Source organism: Chinchilla lanigera, unplaced genomic scaffold (assembly GCF_000276665.1).
Source record: "Chinchilla lanigera isolate Chin_1 unplaced genomic scaffold, ChiLan1.0 scaffold00066, whole genome shotgun sequence".
Lineage (NCBI taxonomy): Eukaryota > Metazoa > Chordata > Mammalia > Rodentia > Chinchillidae > Chinchilla > Chinchilla lanigera.
The window spans coordinates 1,051,442-1,068,363 of record NW_004955467.1 but is presented as its reverse complement, the minus strand read 5'-3'; the positions used below and the strand labels follow the sequence as shown (position 1 = coordinate 1,068,363).

General features: G+C 39.1%; 1 protein-coding gene across 5 annotated transcripts in view; it reads right to left on the bottom strand.

Annotated features, from left to right (window-relative positions):
- The window catches only part of LOC102008930 (cytospin-B), a 278,140-nt gene that overhangs the window by 234,515 nt on the left and 26,703 nt on the right, over nt 1-16,922 (bottom strand). The gene's annotated exons all lie outside the window — the stretch shown is intronic.

Here is a 16,922-nt window from a genome sequence, read left to right as displayed (position 1 = left end):
CAAATCCACATGTCATAATCACAAACACTGACATCCTAAAAAATCAAAATCAAAAAAAATAGTAAAATCAAAAATCAAAATCCCTAAAGTGTACACTTCCAAAAACTACAATCCCAAAAGATTGAAATGCAAAGGGTGAAGTCCTAGAAGCTGCAATTCCAATTTGGGGTGGGGTGGTGGTGGCACTGGAGGTGGTGGCAAGACGGACCCCGGGGATGGGATTGGTGTGTTTCCAGCTGCAGGCAGTGAGCCACTGAGGCTTTTCTTGGATCTCCTCACGACACTTAGTTCCCTCTCTGATGGCTGCAGTTATAAAGCCAGGCACACGGAATTACCAAACACAGTAATATGTGCCTGTATTTTCTTTCTGACCTATTTCCTCACAAATATGGTTCATCTATTCGTAACTGTTTCACATATATAACTGAGTACACTTGCATATATGTATCACTGCCTACTTTGTTATGTAGTGGCCCATAAATACTTTATTGTATAAAATGGCCATGTTTTTATGTGTTTCTCAAATAAATACACTTCAAAAAATGTAAATAAATGTCTTTAAAATTATCCTTCCACAGTTATCTTTTCAGGATTTTAGAATTTATACATTTGATCTTTCAGGGTTTCAGCACTTGGCATTGTGGTGTTTAAGACTGTCTTTCAGGATTATGGCTCAAACCCTGCTAGTGGACAAATGAAGGCCCACAGAAGCATACCAAAAGGTATACCAGGAATTCCTATTTGAAAAGAAATAAATTAAACAATTTTGTTCACATATATTTCACAAATTTAAAATGTTAAAATATTAGAGTCATGCTTTTTTTTTTTTTTTTGGTACCGGGAACCGAACTCACGACCTTGCGCTTGCCAGGCAGGCACTTTGCCGCTGAGCTAAATCCCCAGCCCCTAGTTTTAAGTTTGTTTTGGGGGTTTTTTTCTTTTTTTTTGGTCTTTTTTTCGAGACAGGGTCTTGCTATGCAGTTTAGGCTGGTCTTGAGCTCACTTTGTAGCCCAGGCTGGTCTCTTACTCACAATGATCCTCCTGCCTCAGCCTCCTGAGTGCTGGGATTACAGGTGGGGGCCACTATGTTGGGCTTACCTTTAAGCTTGAAATTCATGCTAGCTTTACAAATACTACTCATTCTCCTTCAGCTAGAAGAATGTGGTTCATCTTGGCCAGTCTGTTAATTTCTTCATAATATTTGTGTATTGATGTTTACATACATGTTTGTGTTCATATTTATTAAAATTCATAGTTTCCATCTCTATTTTGTAACACTACATTAATTCAGAAAACTTGATATAGCCAAGTGATTAAATAATACAGAAGTCATGTTGAGTCAGGTGTGGTGGTGCACACCTATAATCCCAGCTACTTGGGAGGCTAAAGCAGAAAGATCACAAATTAGAGGCCAGCCTGGGCAACACAGTTAGACTGTGTCTCAATAAGTAAAATAAAAATATCTGGGGATGTAGTTTGGTGACAGAGGGCCTACTTGGCATGCACAAGGCCCTGGGTTCAATCCCCAGTGCAAAAAAAAAAAAGCCATGTGGGAGTGATATAAATACGATTCTTAACAACTACAATAATCACTACTGAATAGGACTCAACTGCACACTGGAGAGACAAGTGATGGGCCAGAAGCACAAAGGTAAATACTAAAACAGAATTTATTGAGTTATTGAATCATCTGCTCCGAGGGCCACAGTGCTTTTATGAAGCTTCTGCAATAGTAGCAGAAAATCAGATCACTTTCAAATTATAGTGATACACTGTGTAATGACATCTTGGTCAGTGACGGACTGCATATACCACAGGGGTCCCATAAGATTATATCACCTAGTGATGTCTTAACCATCTTAGTTTGTGTAAGTCCACTCTACGATACCTACACAACAACAGAATGGTTATTTCTCACAGTGCATCCCATGCATAATAATACAATGGCCTCTTTGGTAAACCAATTGAGGTCATCCTCAAGGCAAAATAATGTTTCTCAGGGCGAAATTGGCAATTTTTTTATTATCAAAAGGAAAGGATCCCAACTATGAGGCATCATTCAAAGTTGCACCTATTGGAGATTAAAAAAACAACAACAAAAAAACAGGTACAGAACACACAGTAATGAAAAGTTAAGTAAATGTTTTGGGGCATAAGTCAGCATCTTCCATATCTGAGGTTCACATATAAGGGCCTGGTACAGGGTAGGAAAGGGGCCAGGGGTCCACACTGATGGACAATGGGGAAGAAAACGAATATTGCCATAGGATAAAAGATGGTGTGTTTAATACTGATATGTACCACAGTGTCTTCCTCAGAGAAGAGCTGATGATCAAAATAATTTAACCTTTGTATAGTCAGTTCTTCATATCTCCAGGTTCAACTTCCTAGGATTAAACCTTGGATTGAAAATATTTCTTAAAAATTATGTCTACAGGAGGCTGAGGCAGGAGGATTGCTGCGAGTTCGAGGCCAGCTTGGGCTACAAAGTGAGTTCAAAGCCAGCCTAAAACACAGAGTGAAACCCTGTGTCAAAAAAACAAAAAAAAATTGTGTCGATACTGAATATACAGGCATTTTTCTTGTCACTGATCCCCAATCAATTTAGTATAACAACTAGTTACATTGCACTCAATATTATAAGTAATCTAGAGATACTTAAAGTAAACAGGGAGATATGTATAGGTTATATGCAGATACTGTGCCATTTTATATAAAGAACATGAGCATCCCCAGATTTTGATATCAAACTGTGGTCATGGACCATTTATTTGTCTTTTCCACGTGCAGTATGGTCAGTAGATATCAGTGTCTGTTTTCCCATATGGAAGTGCACTGGTTGTTAAAGGGCAAGGCATTTACATAGACATGTAAAATGAGGGATGACAAAAAAAAGTATTCCTGAGAGGCATGGTGGCACACACCTGTAATCCCAGCACTCAGTTGAGGCAGGAGCATTGTCATGAGTTAGAGGCTGCCCTGGGCTACATAGCAAGACCCTGTGTCAAAAAATAAAAACAACTATTTCTTCATGACCTTGATAACACAGATAAATGTGCTGATAACTTCTACGATCTCAAGTAAATATTGTATGAACTCACTTAAGTAGTGTGTTTCAGTAATTAGTATTTGAGGCAGCTTGACTCTTAGCCAAACTATCATGATTTCAATGCTAAGAGTTTAGGGAATGTTGATAAAGCAGAACCGCATTATAGGTAGCTGGATCTCCTTCAGTTTGACTCCCCAGTAGCTGAAACTTCTTCACAAACTGGAGAGATGCATTTTGATATGTTATTGGTATACTTAAAACACTGGAAAGATGCAAAATGATATGAAGAAATATTTTCCACAATCAAAGGTAATCAAATAGTAGGTTAGGAATCTGCTCACCTATATCTACTAGATAAAAATGTTCAGCCTTCCAGGTTTTAAGTGAAATATGTTTGCTAACTCAGGAAGTGACAAAAGGTGGAAAATAACCTTTAGTAAGGAATTACTAGAATCTCTGCATCCATATTTAACCTGAATATAAATATGTGAGAGCTAAACTTTTGTTATCATTTCTGATGACCTATAATTCTTTTTTAATGCTGCTACCCACATCTTTTTTGTATATATACTTTTTATTTATTAATATATGTTTGCAATGCATGAGGTTTACATCCCTTGTGGGGGGTTGATACCTGTACATAATGCATCTTAATTCCTTTTTTCATCCTTTTCCCTTCTCCTCCTCCCCTCTCCCTCCATCTCTGGATTTTCTTCCTCTTTGACAGAGATCTATATCCCTACTTTCTATTATCTACCTTTTATTTTGCTCCTTATTTATACTTTGGATTTCTCATATAACAGAGACTATGCAATATTTACACTTGTATGTCTGCTTTATTTCACTTAACATTATGGTTTCAAGATTTTCCTACAAATGACTCAAATTTATCTTTCTTTATGGCACAGTAGTACTCTATTGTGTGTAAATATCATATTTTCTTTATCCATTCATCTGCTAATGAATATATAGGCCATGTTCACGATTTAGCTATTATAATTTGTGCTGCTATAAACATGGGTATGTACATATCACTCACTATAATACAATATCTTTAACTCTTTCAAGAAGATATCTAGAAGGTGAATACCTGGGTCAAATAGAATTTCTAGTTTCGTTTTTTTTGAGGAATCTCCATACTGATTTCCATAATGATTTTACTAGTTTACATTCCCACCAAAAATGTAGAAGGGTTCCCCCCATGCCCACAGCCTCTCTAGCATTTGTTATTTTATTTGATTTCTTGATGATGGCCATTCTTTCTGGGGTGAGATAAAAACTCAGTGTTGTTTTAATTTTCATTTCTCTAATAGTCAGTGATGTTGAGCATTTCTCTATGTATTTATTGTCCTCTTGTGCTTCTGAGAAGTGTCTGTTCACTTCAATTTGATGATCTATAATTTTGACCTTGGCTTTCTATGAACATAAATAGAAATTAAATAGAAAGTGTCTGGATTCTATCCTAGGCTATGATAAATATTGAAAGATCACAGTGTGATCCCTTTTACAAATATATGAAGCATGGCATAATTAATTTTATAATCATTTAATATTTATATGTTAACAGTTACAGTGAATAGTCATGGCTTTCTACCCTAAAATAGGCCCATAAATTCACAGCATGTATCTGTTGGAAGTTAAGGTTTTCTATAGAAGAATTATTTTTTTCTTTTAAAGATGCTGTTATATTTCTGAAAAGGAATCTATACCTTCTACCCTTCTCCATCCCATGCTAAGACTTGGGATTCAGAAGGGGGCAAGTAACAGAAATCCCAGACAACTCAGTGGTACTGTGAAGGCCTCCTAAAGATGCTCAGTGCTCAGGAGACCCTCGTGGCCAGAAAGATGGGCCAGAGGGCCCCACAGAGAGTCCCTTGCAGCCAGCCCTGGGAACATGGCTAAGAAGGACACTGAAGTGGCTGCGCCCCGCCCTGCATGCCTGGATAACTCTCACTTTATTAAGGAGCAAGCCCAAGGAGACCAACACAGAGAAGAAAGGGACTCGAAGGTTTCAGTCTAGACACGAGCATGATGCCAACAACTAATGAAGCCTATGCAGACAGGTACAATGAAATGAGCCAGGCTCCCCCAGCACTAAAGGTACATCACTGCCCTTTTGGAGAAACAATTTATGGTGCAGAGCTAAGTTCAGGGTCAAAGAAACAAAGTTACATTTGTGTACTCTGCAACTGTTAACTGTGGAATCCACATTAAGCTGAAAGTTTCCGGCACCCTGCTCAAACACTCCATTAAGTGCTAGAGACTGAAAATGAACAGGACACACACCTGTCAGGATGGCAACCACCAAAAACGCCAAATGACAGAGAACAGAGAGCAAAGGGAACGCTTGTGCACAGTTACTGGGGGATGAGATGACACAACTGCCACAGGAGACAGTACGGGGGTTCCTTAAATCAAAGGTAGGACCTCCTTAAAAGATCAAATGTAGAACTGTACTGGGATCAATATATACACAAAAGAACTGAAAGAGCTATCAGCATTCCTATGTACATTATAGCACTATTTGGCCAAGAGGCAGAGACAGCCCACATGCTTACCTAGGAGTAAATGTATACACAGAACACACAACGAAATAACAGTCAGCCTTTCAAAAAATCTGGGTGAACCTTTAGGAAACTATGCTAATAGACATAAACCAGTCAGAGAAAAACAAATATCGCATGATTCCACTTACATAGTGTATCTAAAAAAGCTCAGTTCACTAAATCAAGTTGTGAAGCGGTAACTGCTAGGGGTTTGGGGAAGGGAAAGGGGAAGTTACTAATTAACTGGCATTAAGTGTCAATTACGGAAGATGGATAAGCTCTAGAGATCTGCAGTATAACACTGTCCCTATAATTAACAAGAATTTATTGTACATTTAATCCTTTAAGAGGGTAACTCCTATACTCTTACCACAAAAACCAAATAATATCAAAAAACTTTAAGTTCAGAGACGCACCACCACTGACAACAACAAAAAGACATGAACAGGGCATGACCCCTGATCAAGCGGGATTCACAGTCTAATTGTGAGCCAGATGTTAGCTGAGAAACCATGCATTACAGTGAAGTGAGCACAGCAATTATAGAGGTAGCCACTGGGGAGGAAGGGAAAGAGCTGAGGAATGCCTGTCAGTAGGCAGAGAATGCTTCAGAGAGGTGGTGAAAGCCTTCCAAAAGCAGAGAGGGCATCATGCACTGACTCACAGAAACAGGAACAGCCACAGCAGGTTCTGGCAACCCTAAGCCATTTCTGATGCATGAGACAGGAGACAGAACTGCAGGGCAAGGCTAGAATGAAATTTCAAACGCTTTACCTGCATTGTGAAGGTGGTGATTACTTCTACTCAGTGAGGACAATTTAACCCAAGAAGAAAGATGATCAAGTTCACATTTTAGAATGACTGCTCTGAGCAGGTTGTGGTGGCACATGCCTGCAATCCCAGCACTTGGGAGGCTGAGGCAGAAGGATCCTTGCAAGTTCGAGACCAGCCTGGGCTACAAAGTGAGCTCAAGGCCAGCCTGAACTGCACAGCGAGAACCTGCCTCAAAAAAAAAAAAAAAAAAAAAAAAAAAAAAAAAAAAAAAAGACACTCCCCCCCCAATCCAGAATGACCTCTCTGATGGCAAAGTGGAGGCTGGATTACAAGGGAGTAAAACTGGAGGCAGTTTAAACAGGCTACCTGAAAAATAATAAATAAGAAAGTGACAAGGACAGTTAGAACAAGCTGAATTAACAGACACCTAGTGGAAATAAGAGGACTTGGTCATGGCTTGCATCTTGGAGAGGAAGCAAGAGTTTTCTGGTTTGGGTATAATTTGCTGGGCCTGGGAAAACAGGTTTGCCATGTGCACTTGGGTTAAATTGCCATAACTCTTGCTATATAACAAATTACCCACAAATTTTGGCAGCTTAAAACAGCAAACATGTTATTACATCACAGTTCCTGTGGGTCAGGAATCTAGGGGAGGCTAAGCTGGTTGGGTCAAGTTGAGGGCTTCTCACAAGGTTGCAATCAGGACATCAGCTAGGGCAACACCACCTGAAGGCTCAACTGGGCTAGAGGGTTCACTTTCCAGTTCACTCTCATGCCGGGAAAGGCAATGCTGGCTGTTAGTGGGAGACTTGGTTCCTTGCCAAATGAACCTCTCTGCTTGGCTGTAGAATAACCCCTCCAATATTGCAGTTGGCTTTCCAAAGAAAGGGAGAAAAGAGGAGGAAGACACAATGCCTCTAACAGTCTAGTCCCTGAAGTTCCATACCATCACTTCTGTCTTACTCTATGAATTCTAAAGGAGTCACGAAGTCCAGCCGAATAGAAACATCAAGCTCCATCTCTTAAAAGGAAAAGTATCAAAGAATTTGTGGATATATTTTAAAATAATCATCCTATGAAAGTGGAGCCAACTCCTGCAGAAATTCGCATTGGTCTAAAATGCCCACAACATACTACTGGCAATGTCCAGCAGACAGTGAGCATGCCCTAGACCAGTGGGGGTGAACCTATGGCACGCATGCCGCAGCGGGCTGCTTGTAACATTGAAAACTCTTAAAAGGTTCACCATCACTGCCCTAGACTATCACTGCTGACTCTACCAAGAGTCAAGATAATTCTTGATCACAGAATTAAGGAGGAAGTGAAAGGTAAAAGAAGTAGAGACAGACTACTCCTAAAAACAGCCATGAAAGGAAGTTAAAAGTCAGAACAGAGGACTCTGGTGGACTTTCTTTTTTTTTTAATGATAGGAAGCATGGAAGGATGTTTATAAGTAGAGGGAGAACAAATTATTAGAGAAGGAGAAGTAAAAATATAAACTATACAGGGTAGTAGATAAAGGTCTAGGCTGAATCCTTTATCCATCAATTTAGGGTCAACCAAGTGAGAGATACCTCTTTATTGGTTATTCATAAATAACCTGTTCCAGGCTTCTTAATTCTGCCTTACCTGCTACCCTGTCCCCTCACCTCTCTCTTATGGCTTGTGTTTAGATGTCCCCCATAGGGTCATAGGTAGAGCTATTTCAGAGGTGGCTGGATCTAGAGCATGTGACTGATTCATAGTACAGTGCTGGGGTTAAGTTTGTGTGATTGCTAAATCGGGTCCACTGACTGGTTTGGCACTGCCTTAACCATGGTAGCCTGGATAGGGTATAAAAGGGGCAGAAAGACGCTATTAAAGTCCCTTGTTGCTCCTGCTACCTTGTGGGTGTCATGAAGTGTTCTCCTCTGTGAGACCCTTCCACCATGTGCCGCTCTGCCTTAGAGCTGACCAACTATAGTCTGAAACCTCTATAAACTGTGAGCTAAATAAACCTTTCCCCTTTAACTTTGGGTATCGGGTATTTTGTCTCAGCAATGAGAGAAAAGTAACTAAGATTCTATACCCTGCTCCACCCTGGGACAGCATTTGATTGGGCTGCCTACCTGAAAAAGAATGACTTCAGCATGGCCTCAGAATCCCCACAATGGAAATTTGCAGAAGCCCTGTCAGACGTAGTATCTTCTGATTGCCTGTGCTCTTGCCTATGGCCTGGTAGGATCCCAGCCTGTATCTCTGCCAGCATGAATAAACAGAAACCTTCAAATCAAAAATAGTTCCTCCTCAGTGCAAAAGAAATAAAACAGTGATAGTACAGGTGTTCATGAACCAGAACTGTTCTCTGATGTACCAAAATTTGTTCTGACACAATGTTCAGTACAAATACATTTCCCTTTCTGTTATATATGCCCTCAAAAAAGTTTAGCCAAGAGTATATGAAAAAGCTGGGCATGATGGCGCACACCTGTAATCCCCGTACTCAGGAGGCTGAGGCAGGAGAATTGCTGAGTTTGAGGGCACCTGGGCTACAAAGTGAGTTCAAAGCCCACCTGTACTGCATAGTGAAACCCTGTCTCAAAGAAAGACAAAAACATCATCATCATCATCATAATATAAAGTTTTTGATGAATAAAATTAAGCTAATAGTATTTTAGCTATTTATTAAGCAACTATTACAGCTCAAACACTTTTCTAGGTTTGGTTTGGTTTGGTTTTTTGCTTAGGCTGCTGTTGGTTTGTTTATTTGTTTTTCAGTGCTGCAGATGGAACCGAGGCCTCATGCATACCAATTAAGCATTTTACCACTAAAGGACATCCCCAGCTCTGTCGTAATTGAAAAACCACCATGGACTAGTTATTATTTCCCCCTCTAGGGCATTAAGAAACTGGGAATCAGAGTGGTTAGATAATTTTCTTGAAGCCACACAACTTGAATATAGAAAACCTGAGATTTTTCACAGCATCTTATCTAAGGTCTAGTCTTTTCCCATATTTTCATACTCTCTAACACATGATAAGTAAAGTTTATTATTAACTACATCAACTTCTTACTAATTGTTGTCCCACAGGTGATTCACTACAATACCACCCTGCTTTATTTTTTCCACACAGTTTCTGACAACCTGAGTTTTTTGTTATGTTTTCTGTCTAACTCCTCCTATAGTTTATCAATTCAATGTATTAGAGTCCTTGGGGTTTTTTTAATTTAAAAAAAATTTTTTTTGAGATAAAAGTCTTGTTATATAGTCCAGGCTGGCCTTGAACTCACTATGTAGCCCAGTCTGGTCTTGAACTTGTGCCAATCCTCCTGCTTCAGTCTCTTGAGGGCTAGGATTACAGGTGTGTGCCACCGTGCCTGCATTATAGGGTCCTTTTTTTTTAAATTTAAAAATCTAAAAACTTACAAAACAACAATGAATACAAAATCAAAACAACACAAAAACAACAAAAATGATACATGACCTCCAGGCAAAATGATAGAAATTTATAATGGTTGCTACATTACATACTGTTATCTTCAATGAAGTTGCTCAATCCATTAGACATAAGAATGTAAGACTGATCAAACAAAGACAGTAAAAAGTAAAAAGAAAAAAATAAAAATAATTTTAAAAAACATTGGAAATGATGCAGAGCTTCACCCTACAAAATGGTAGGAGTTCAACAATGGTTCTTATACAGCATATTGTTTTCAGATCAGTCACTCTAATTACCAAATTCAAGCATGTAAATTGGCCAAGAAAAAAGAAAACTTTAAGCATTGACTGTTCCTCTCAATAAACCACAGACATCAGCACCACACCTACTGCAGCTATCCTTATATATACATATAAATTTTGCTTTTCATTTTTTAAAAAAACCACCATAACAAAAACAAATACATAAACAAAACAGCATAGAAAGCAATAAAAACAATACAGAATTTCAAAACATAGTGAGAGGATATTAACAATGTTTGTTATACTACACAATGTCATCTTCAAAATGGTTCCACACATAACCAGATATAGGCATGGAAGACTGATCAAACAATTACACGTTAACAGTTCCTTTCAATAAACCAACAGATATTAGTAGTACAATTATCCTAGCTAGCCTGTGTATATATATACATAATTTTTTCCTCTTCCTTCTTTTTCCTCTCCTCTCCTTCATCCCAGTTGCTCCTTCCTATTTCAGCAGTTTCTTTTCCCTTTCACAGTATCTATTGTACCTTTCAGATTTTATTTACTCTTTCAGATTCTTATACTAGGGAGGAAATATGATATTTACACATGTGGATCTGATTTATTTCACTAATGAGTATGGTCTCTAGTTGCATCCATTTACCTATAAAAGCCTTGAGTTTATCTTTCTTTATAGCTGAGTAATACTCCATTGTATAAAAATACCATATCTTTTTTATCCATTCCTCAGTTGATGGACATTTGGGTTGTTTCCAAGATTTAGCTATTACAAATTGCACTGCTATAAACATAGGTGCACATTTATCACTGTGGTGTGATGCTTTCAGTTCTTCTGGAAAAATACCCAGGAGGGGAATAGCTGGATTGAATGGGACCTCTAATCCTACTTTACTGAGGAATCTCCAAACTGATTTCCACAGTGCTGGTACCAGTCTACACTCCTACCAACAGTGGAGAAGAGTTTCCTTTTCCCCACAGCCCCTCCAGCATTTGTTATTGGTTGATTTCTTGATGACAGCCATTCTTTCTGGGGTAAGATGGAATCTCAGTGTTGTTTTAATTTGCATTTCTTGAATGACTAATGATGTTGAACATTTTTTCATGCACTTATTTGCCATTTGTATTTCTTCACGTGAGAAGTGTGTATTCATCTCAGATGCCCATTTTTGTATTGGGCCTTTGAATTTGGGGGGCCTGATTTTTAAAAATTCTTTATATGTTCCAGACAGGAATCCTTTGTCTGAGAGACAGCTGGCTAAAATCTTTTCCCAATTCATAGGTTTATCTTTGTGGTGATTTCTTTAGATGTGCAAAAACTTTTCAAGAAGATGAGACCCCAGTTGTTGATTCTTTGAAGTATTTACTGTGCAGTTTGGTTTTTGTTCAGGAACTCTCTACCTACTCCTATGTCTTTATGACTTCCACTTACTTTCTCTTCCATTAGATCTAGTGTTTCTGTTTTAATATTTAAATTTTTAAGCCATTTTGACTTTATTTTGGTGCATGGTGATAAGCTTGGGTCTAGTGTTAGGCTTCAGCATGTGGAAAGCCAGTTTTTCCAGCACTATTTATTAAAGAGGCTATCTTTCTTCCAGTGAATGTGTTTGGCCCCTTTGTCAAAGATAAGGTAGCTGAGTGTCTTTGTGGTTGTGTCTGCATCTTCCAGTCTGTTCCACTGATCTTCAGGTCTGTTATTTGCCAATACCATGTTGATTTTATCACAGTAGCTTTGTAGTATAATTTCAAATCAGGGATTGTGGTACCTCCTGCCTTGCCTTTGTTGCCCAGGATTGCTTTTGCTATTCTAGGTCTCTTCTGGTTCCAGATAAATTTTAGGAATGTTTTCTCTGTGAGATGGGAGAACTGCTTCCCTTTCTATTTCTTTAAAGAGTTTGAGAAGAATTGTATTAAATCTTCTCTAAATTTCTTGTAAACTCAGCTGTGAATCCATCAGGACCTGGGTTTGTTTGTTTGTTTTTTTTTTTTTTTTTCAATTTCACTGGCTGATACTGGGTTAAGATTTTTATATCTTCTTCATTCAGCTTTGGTAATTCATATGTATCTAGGAATCTGTCTGTTTCTTCTGTGTTTTCTGTCTGATGAGACTAAAGATTTTCAAAGTAGGTATTGATGATTTTCTGAATTTTTACAGGATCTGTAGTGATATTACCCCTTTCATTCCTTATTGCATGGATTTGAGTTTTTTTCTTTCCTTTTTTGGATAAGGTTGGCTAGGAGTTTATCAATTTTATTCATTTTTTCAAAGAACCAACTCTTTGATTCATTAATTCTTTGTATTGTTTTCTTAGTTTCAATTGCATTAATTTCCACTCTGATCTTTATAATTTCCTCCCTTCTTCAGGCTTTGGGATTAACTTGTTATTCTTTTTCTAGAAGTTTGAGGTGTGACGTAAGTTGTTTATTTGTGCTTGTTTTGTTTTCCTGATGTGGGAATCCACTGCCATAAATTTCCCTCTGAGGACTGCTTTCATTGCACCCCACAGGTTCCGATAGTTTGTATCTGCATTTTCATTTGATTGTAGATAGTGTTTAATTTCTACTTTAATTTCTTCTGTGACCCACTGGTTGTTCAGGAAGGTGTTATTTAATTTCTATGTGTTTATGGAGCTTTTGCAATTTTTTATCATTTATTTCCAGTTTCATTGTACTATGGCCCAATAATATGCATGGGATAATTTCAATGTCTTTGCATTTACTTAAGCATGTTCTATGTGCTAGCATGTAGTCTATTTTAGAGAATGTCCCATGTGTAGCTGAGAAAAATGTGTATTCTAATGTTGGGTGGAATACTCTGTAAAGGTCTACTAAGTCCATTTGTTCACACATTTGGTTTAGTTGTTATTTCTTTGCTGATTTTTTTGTCCAGTTGATCTATCTCTTTTTGACAATGGGGTGTTAAAATCCTGTTACAACTGTGTTATTACTTATTTGACTTTTCATGTCTATTAAAATTTGCCTTATATAATTGAATGCTCCTACATTTGGTGCATATATATTTATGATTGTTATCTCTTCCTCTTGCAGTTTTCCCTTAACAAGAATATAGTGACCTTCTTTATCTCTTTTGATTGTTATTAGTTTGAAGTTCACCTTTTCTGCAAAAAGAATGGCTACCCCTGCTTTTTACTGGGTTCCTGTTGTTTTCCATCCTTTGACTTTCAGTCTATGGATTTCCTTTTGAAGTAAATGCATTTCTTGTATGCAGCATATTGCTGGACTTTGTTTCTTGACCCACTCTGCCAGTCTGCTTCTTTTGATTGGTGAATTGAGGCCATTTACATTAAGGGTACAACTGAAATGTGTTGGTTTATCTTTGTCATGTTATTTACCTGCTGTTGGTTTCTACTTTTACCCTCTGTTTAACTGCTTGCTCTGCTAGGTGGTTCCTTTCTACTGCTGTTCTTGAAATTGTGGTCATTTTTATCTCATTCTAGAATATCTTTTAGTACTCTTTGTAGGGTTGGTTTGGCACTCTTGATGTTCTTTTGTTGTTCTTTGTTATGGAAATATTTTATTTCTTCATTAAATTTGAAGGGTAGTTTTCCAGGATACACCAATCTGGGTTGGAAGTTGTTTTGTTTTAGGACCTGGAATACTTCACTCCAAGCTCTTCTTGACTTGATGGTTTGTGTTGAGAAATCTGCCTTGATTCTGGTGGGCTTTGCTTCATAGGTGATGTTTCTTTTCTTTTTTTTTTTTTTTTTTTTTGGTGGTACAGGGGATCAAACTCATGACCTCGCACTTGCCAGGCAGGCACTTACACCACTGAGCTATATCCCCAGCCCCTTATCTGTTTCTTTTCTCTAACAGCTTTTAATACCCTGTTCTTTTGCTCATTTTCTAGGATCTTGATTATTATGTGTCTAGGTGTAGATTTATTTTTGTTATGGCTAATTGTGGTTCTTATGCCTCACTCACGTGTATATAAGGTTCCTGTCCCATGATTGGGAAATTTTCTGCTATCACTGCGGCAAATAGTCTTTTTCTGTCATTCATGTTGTCTCCTGCTCTTTTGTTGACACCTATCAGCCTTATATTGTTTTTCTTTGCCTCATCTTGCAGCTGTTGAATTATTATTTGCTGTTCCTTTGTTATTTTTAAGAGATCTTTTCTTTCATGATCACTAGCTGCAATGCTGTCTTCAAGGTCTATGAGTCTGTCTTCCATTTCATTCAAGCGGTTCTTCCAGCTTTCAATGGAATGTTTAATTCCCTGAATCTCTCTCTGAATCTGTTTCATGTATTCTAATTCTTTCCTATACTGTTCACTCAAGGTTTACATCATTTTTCTGGGTTCCTCTATTTTTTTATCTATGTCTTATCTGGATATGCCCAGCAATTCTTTCACTATGGCTGTCATTTCTTTTTTTACCTGAGCAATTATTTCTGACTTGATTTCCTCTGTAGCCTGATATAGTTGGTTCTTTACTTCAGTTGCTATCATTTGAGAAATTTCAAGTCTGTGACTTCCATGTTCTTCCATGTTGATGTTTCCTGGACTTATTCTGGGTGGGGTGCTTGGCTGAGATTGCATTTTGCTTCTTCATTTTGTCATTTTCAAATCTCCCTAGGTTTCCAGGGATTCAAGTTTGTTCCTGAGATGGCAGCAGCTGGCGGAGCCAGAGGACTGGGGCACCCAGTCAGCTCACCCAGGGTCCCAAGTCCAAGACCCCTCCTGCAGTGGCAGTGGGGGGCGGGGCCATAGGATCCAGGACCCCAGGCAGCTCACCTAGGCTTCCTGCATTCAAGGCCCCTCCCATGGTGGCAGCAGGGGGTAGGGTCCGTTTTTGTTCCCCACTGCACATTAGTACTTAGAATACTATTAAGCACACAGCAGGTAACCAAAATATATTTGATAAATTAAATGAATGAAAAAATCCAAAGTAAGAAAAAAAAAAAACCACTAAAACAAATGTTTACATAAATGAAATAGTTTAAAAGGAAGGATTTGACAAGTTCAAGATGGAAGCTAAGTAAGTTTCTTTAACAACAACAACAGACCAAATGCTTACTTGGGGCATTCCGTGCAACTATTTTAGGTAGAACAGTTAGCACAATGACAAAAATGTGCTTCTATTGCTCTGAAATTGTGCTTAAAGAAGTTCCTCTTTACCAACACATGCACCAATTGGTCTAAAAATTTGTAGCAATTTTATTTATTCCCAGAGAATATCAAAGGGCCAGTTAACTACTGAAGGTTGCTTACTAAGGTGAAGCATCAAACTTGAGAGTAACATGGGTCAGTTAATGTTTACACATACAGAACAAAGATCTATCCTAATTGCTATCCCAATTTTATTAGCAAATTCATTTCCTATGTTACGGGGAACTAGAATAAGAGAATGCAGAATGATCAAGCAAGAGTGCTTACTTCTGTAAGCAAGAGCAATTCCAAGTAGGTAAGTGTTATGGTTTGCATTTGGATGTCCCCTAAAGCCTCATGCAGTCATGGGGTGGCTTCTAGAGTTTGTGATTGATTCATGGTCCAATGCTGGGATTATGCGTGTGAGTGTTATACCCACCCTGGGGCAGGCAGCCTACATACAATATAAAGGAGGAAAAGAGGCTTGCTCTCTCTGCTCCTCCCTTTTGCTCTTGTTGCTTTTGTTGTCTTCTGCTGCCCTGAACAGTTGCCCCTGGGCCATGCCACCCCACCTTGGAGCCAGCTGAGTATGGACTGAAATCTCCGCAAACTGTGAGCTAAATAAATCTTTCCTTCCTTAACTTTGGTTTGTCTCAGCAACAACAGAAAAGTAACTAAGACGGTAAGTGAATGTACATCCTTACACAAAGAGCAGATTATGCCCAGAAGTACCTAAAACAACTCATTGTGAAGACACTACTAAAATTTTCAAACATCACTTTTCTTCAGAATAATTTTATTGAATTAACACTTTTAAAAATATTTTAAGCCTGGGTTAGGAGTGTAGGTGAGCAGTAGAGCACTTGCCTAAATTGTATAAAGCTGGGGGTTTCATCTCCAGCATGGAAAATGAATAAATAAGTAAATATCTCTAAATTTTTTAGAGATTGGCACTGATACATGAATAGACACACAGGTCCAGGAAGCCATGCAGCAGGGAGCTCCGGCCTTTGGGCTGGAGCCCAGCTGCGCAGGGGCCTGGGAGGTGGGCAGCCGGTGTCTGAGAAGGTGTGTGGCGGTGCACGCCAGCACGCGCCGGCCCTCAGGCCAATCACCACCGCACAGTCAAGAACTATCATGGCCCAGAGAAGCAATGACACAATTGGCCTGCCACGTGCCAGCTGCGGACATCCGCCTGGAGACATGGGTGAATCATCCCGACATGGAGAAACCCCTGGCAATAAATGCCACAAAACGGGTCGCTCTTGCCCCTGCCATTGAGAACCAGAAAGGTCCAAAGTCAGCGGAGGAGCAGCTGCTAAACAAGGACTCGGAGAACACAAAAATACAGACTATGCCTGAAGACTCAGAGGTGTAGTTGACTGGGGTCACGAGAGCCATCTGGAAGCTAGAAACCAGGAGGTCCCTGTGCAATACCTGGGGAGACCCCCTGGAAGCCATTCTTCCCCTGACAGCACTCCTCCTGCGGTGTAGGAGTGCATGGAGCTCTGGAGAGGTCTGCACCGAGATTCCTGCTGTCTGTGCTGATGGTTGGGGAGAAGACACTAAGTGGTTGCAGGGTCCCAATGCACTGGGAGGCTGGAGAGAAAAAGCCAAAAATGGCTTTCACCCCAGATGGCTCATTTGAGGTATTAGTAAGGATTGCCTCCTCAGAATTCTATAGCTGTGACAAGGAGGAGGGCAAGGAGAGAAAACAAAAAGACCGAGAAAAAGCAGCTGCTTTTGCTGCAGCATCAAGA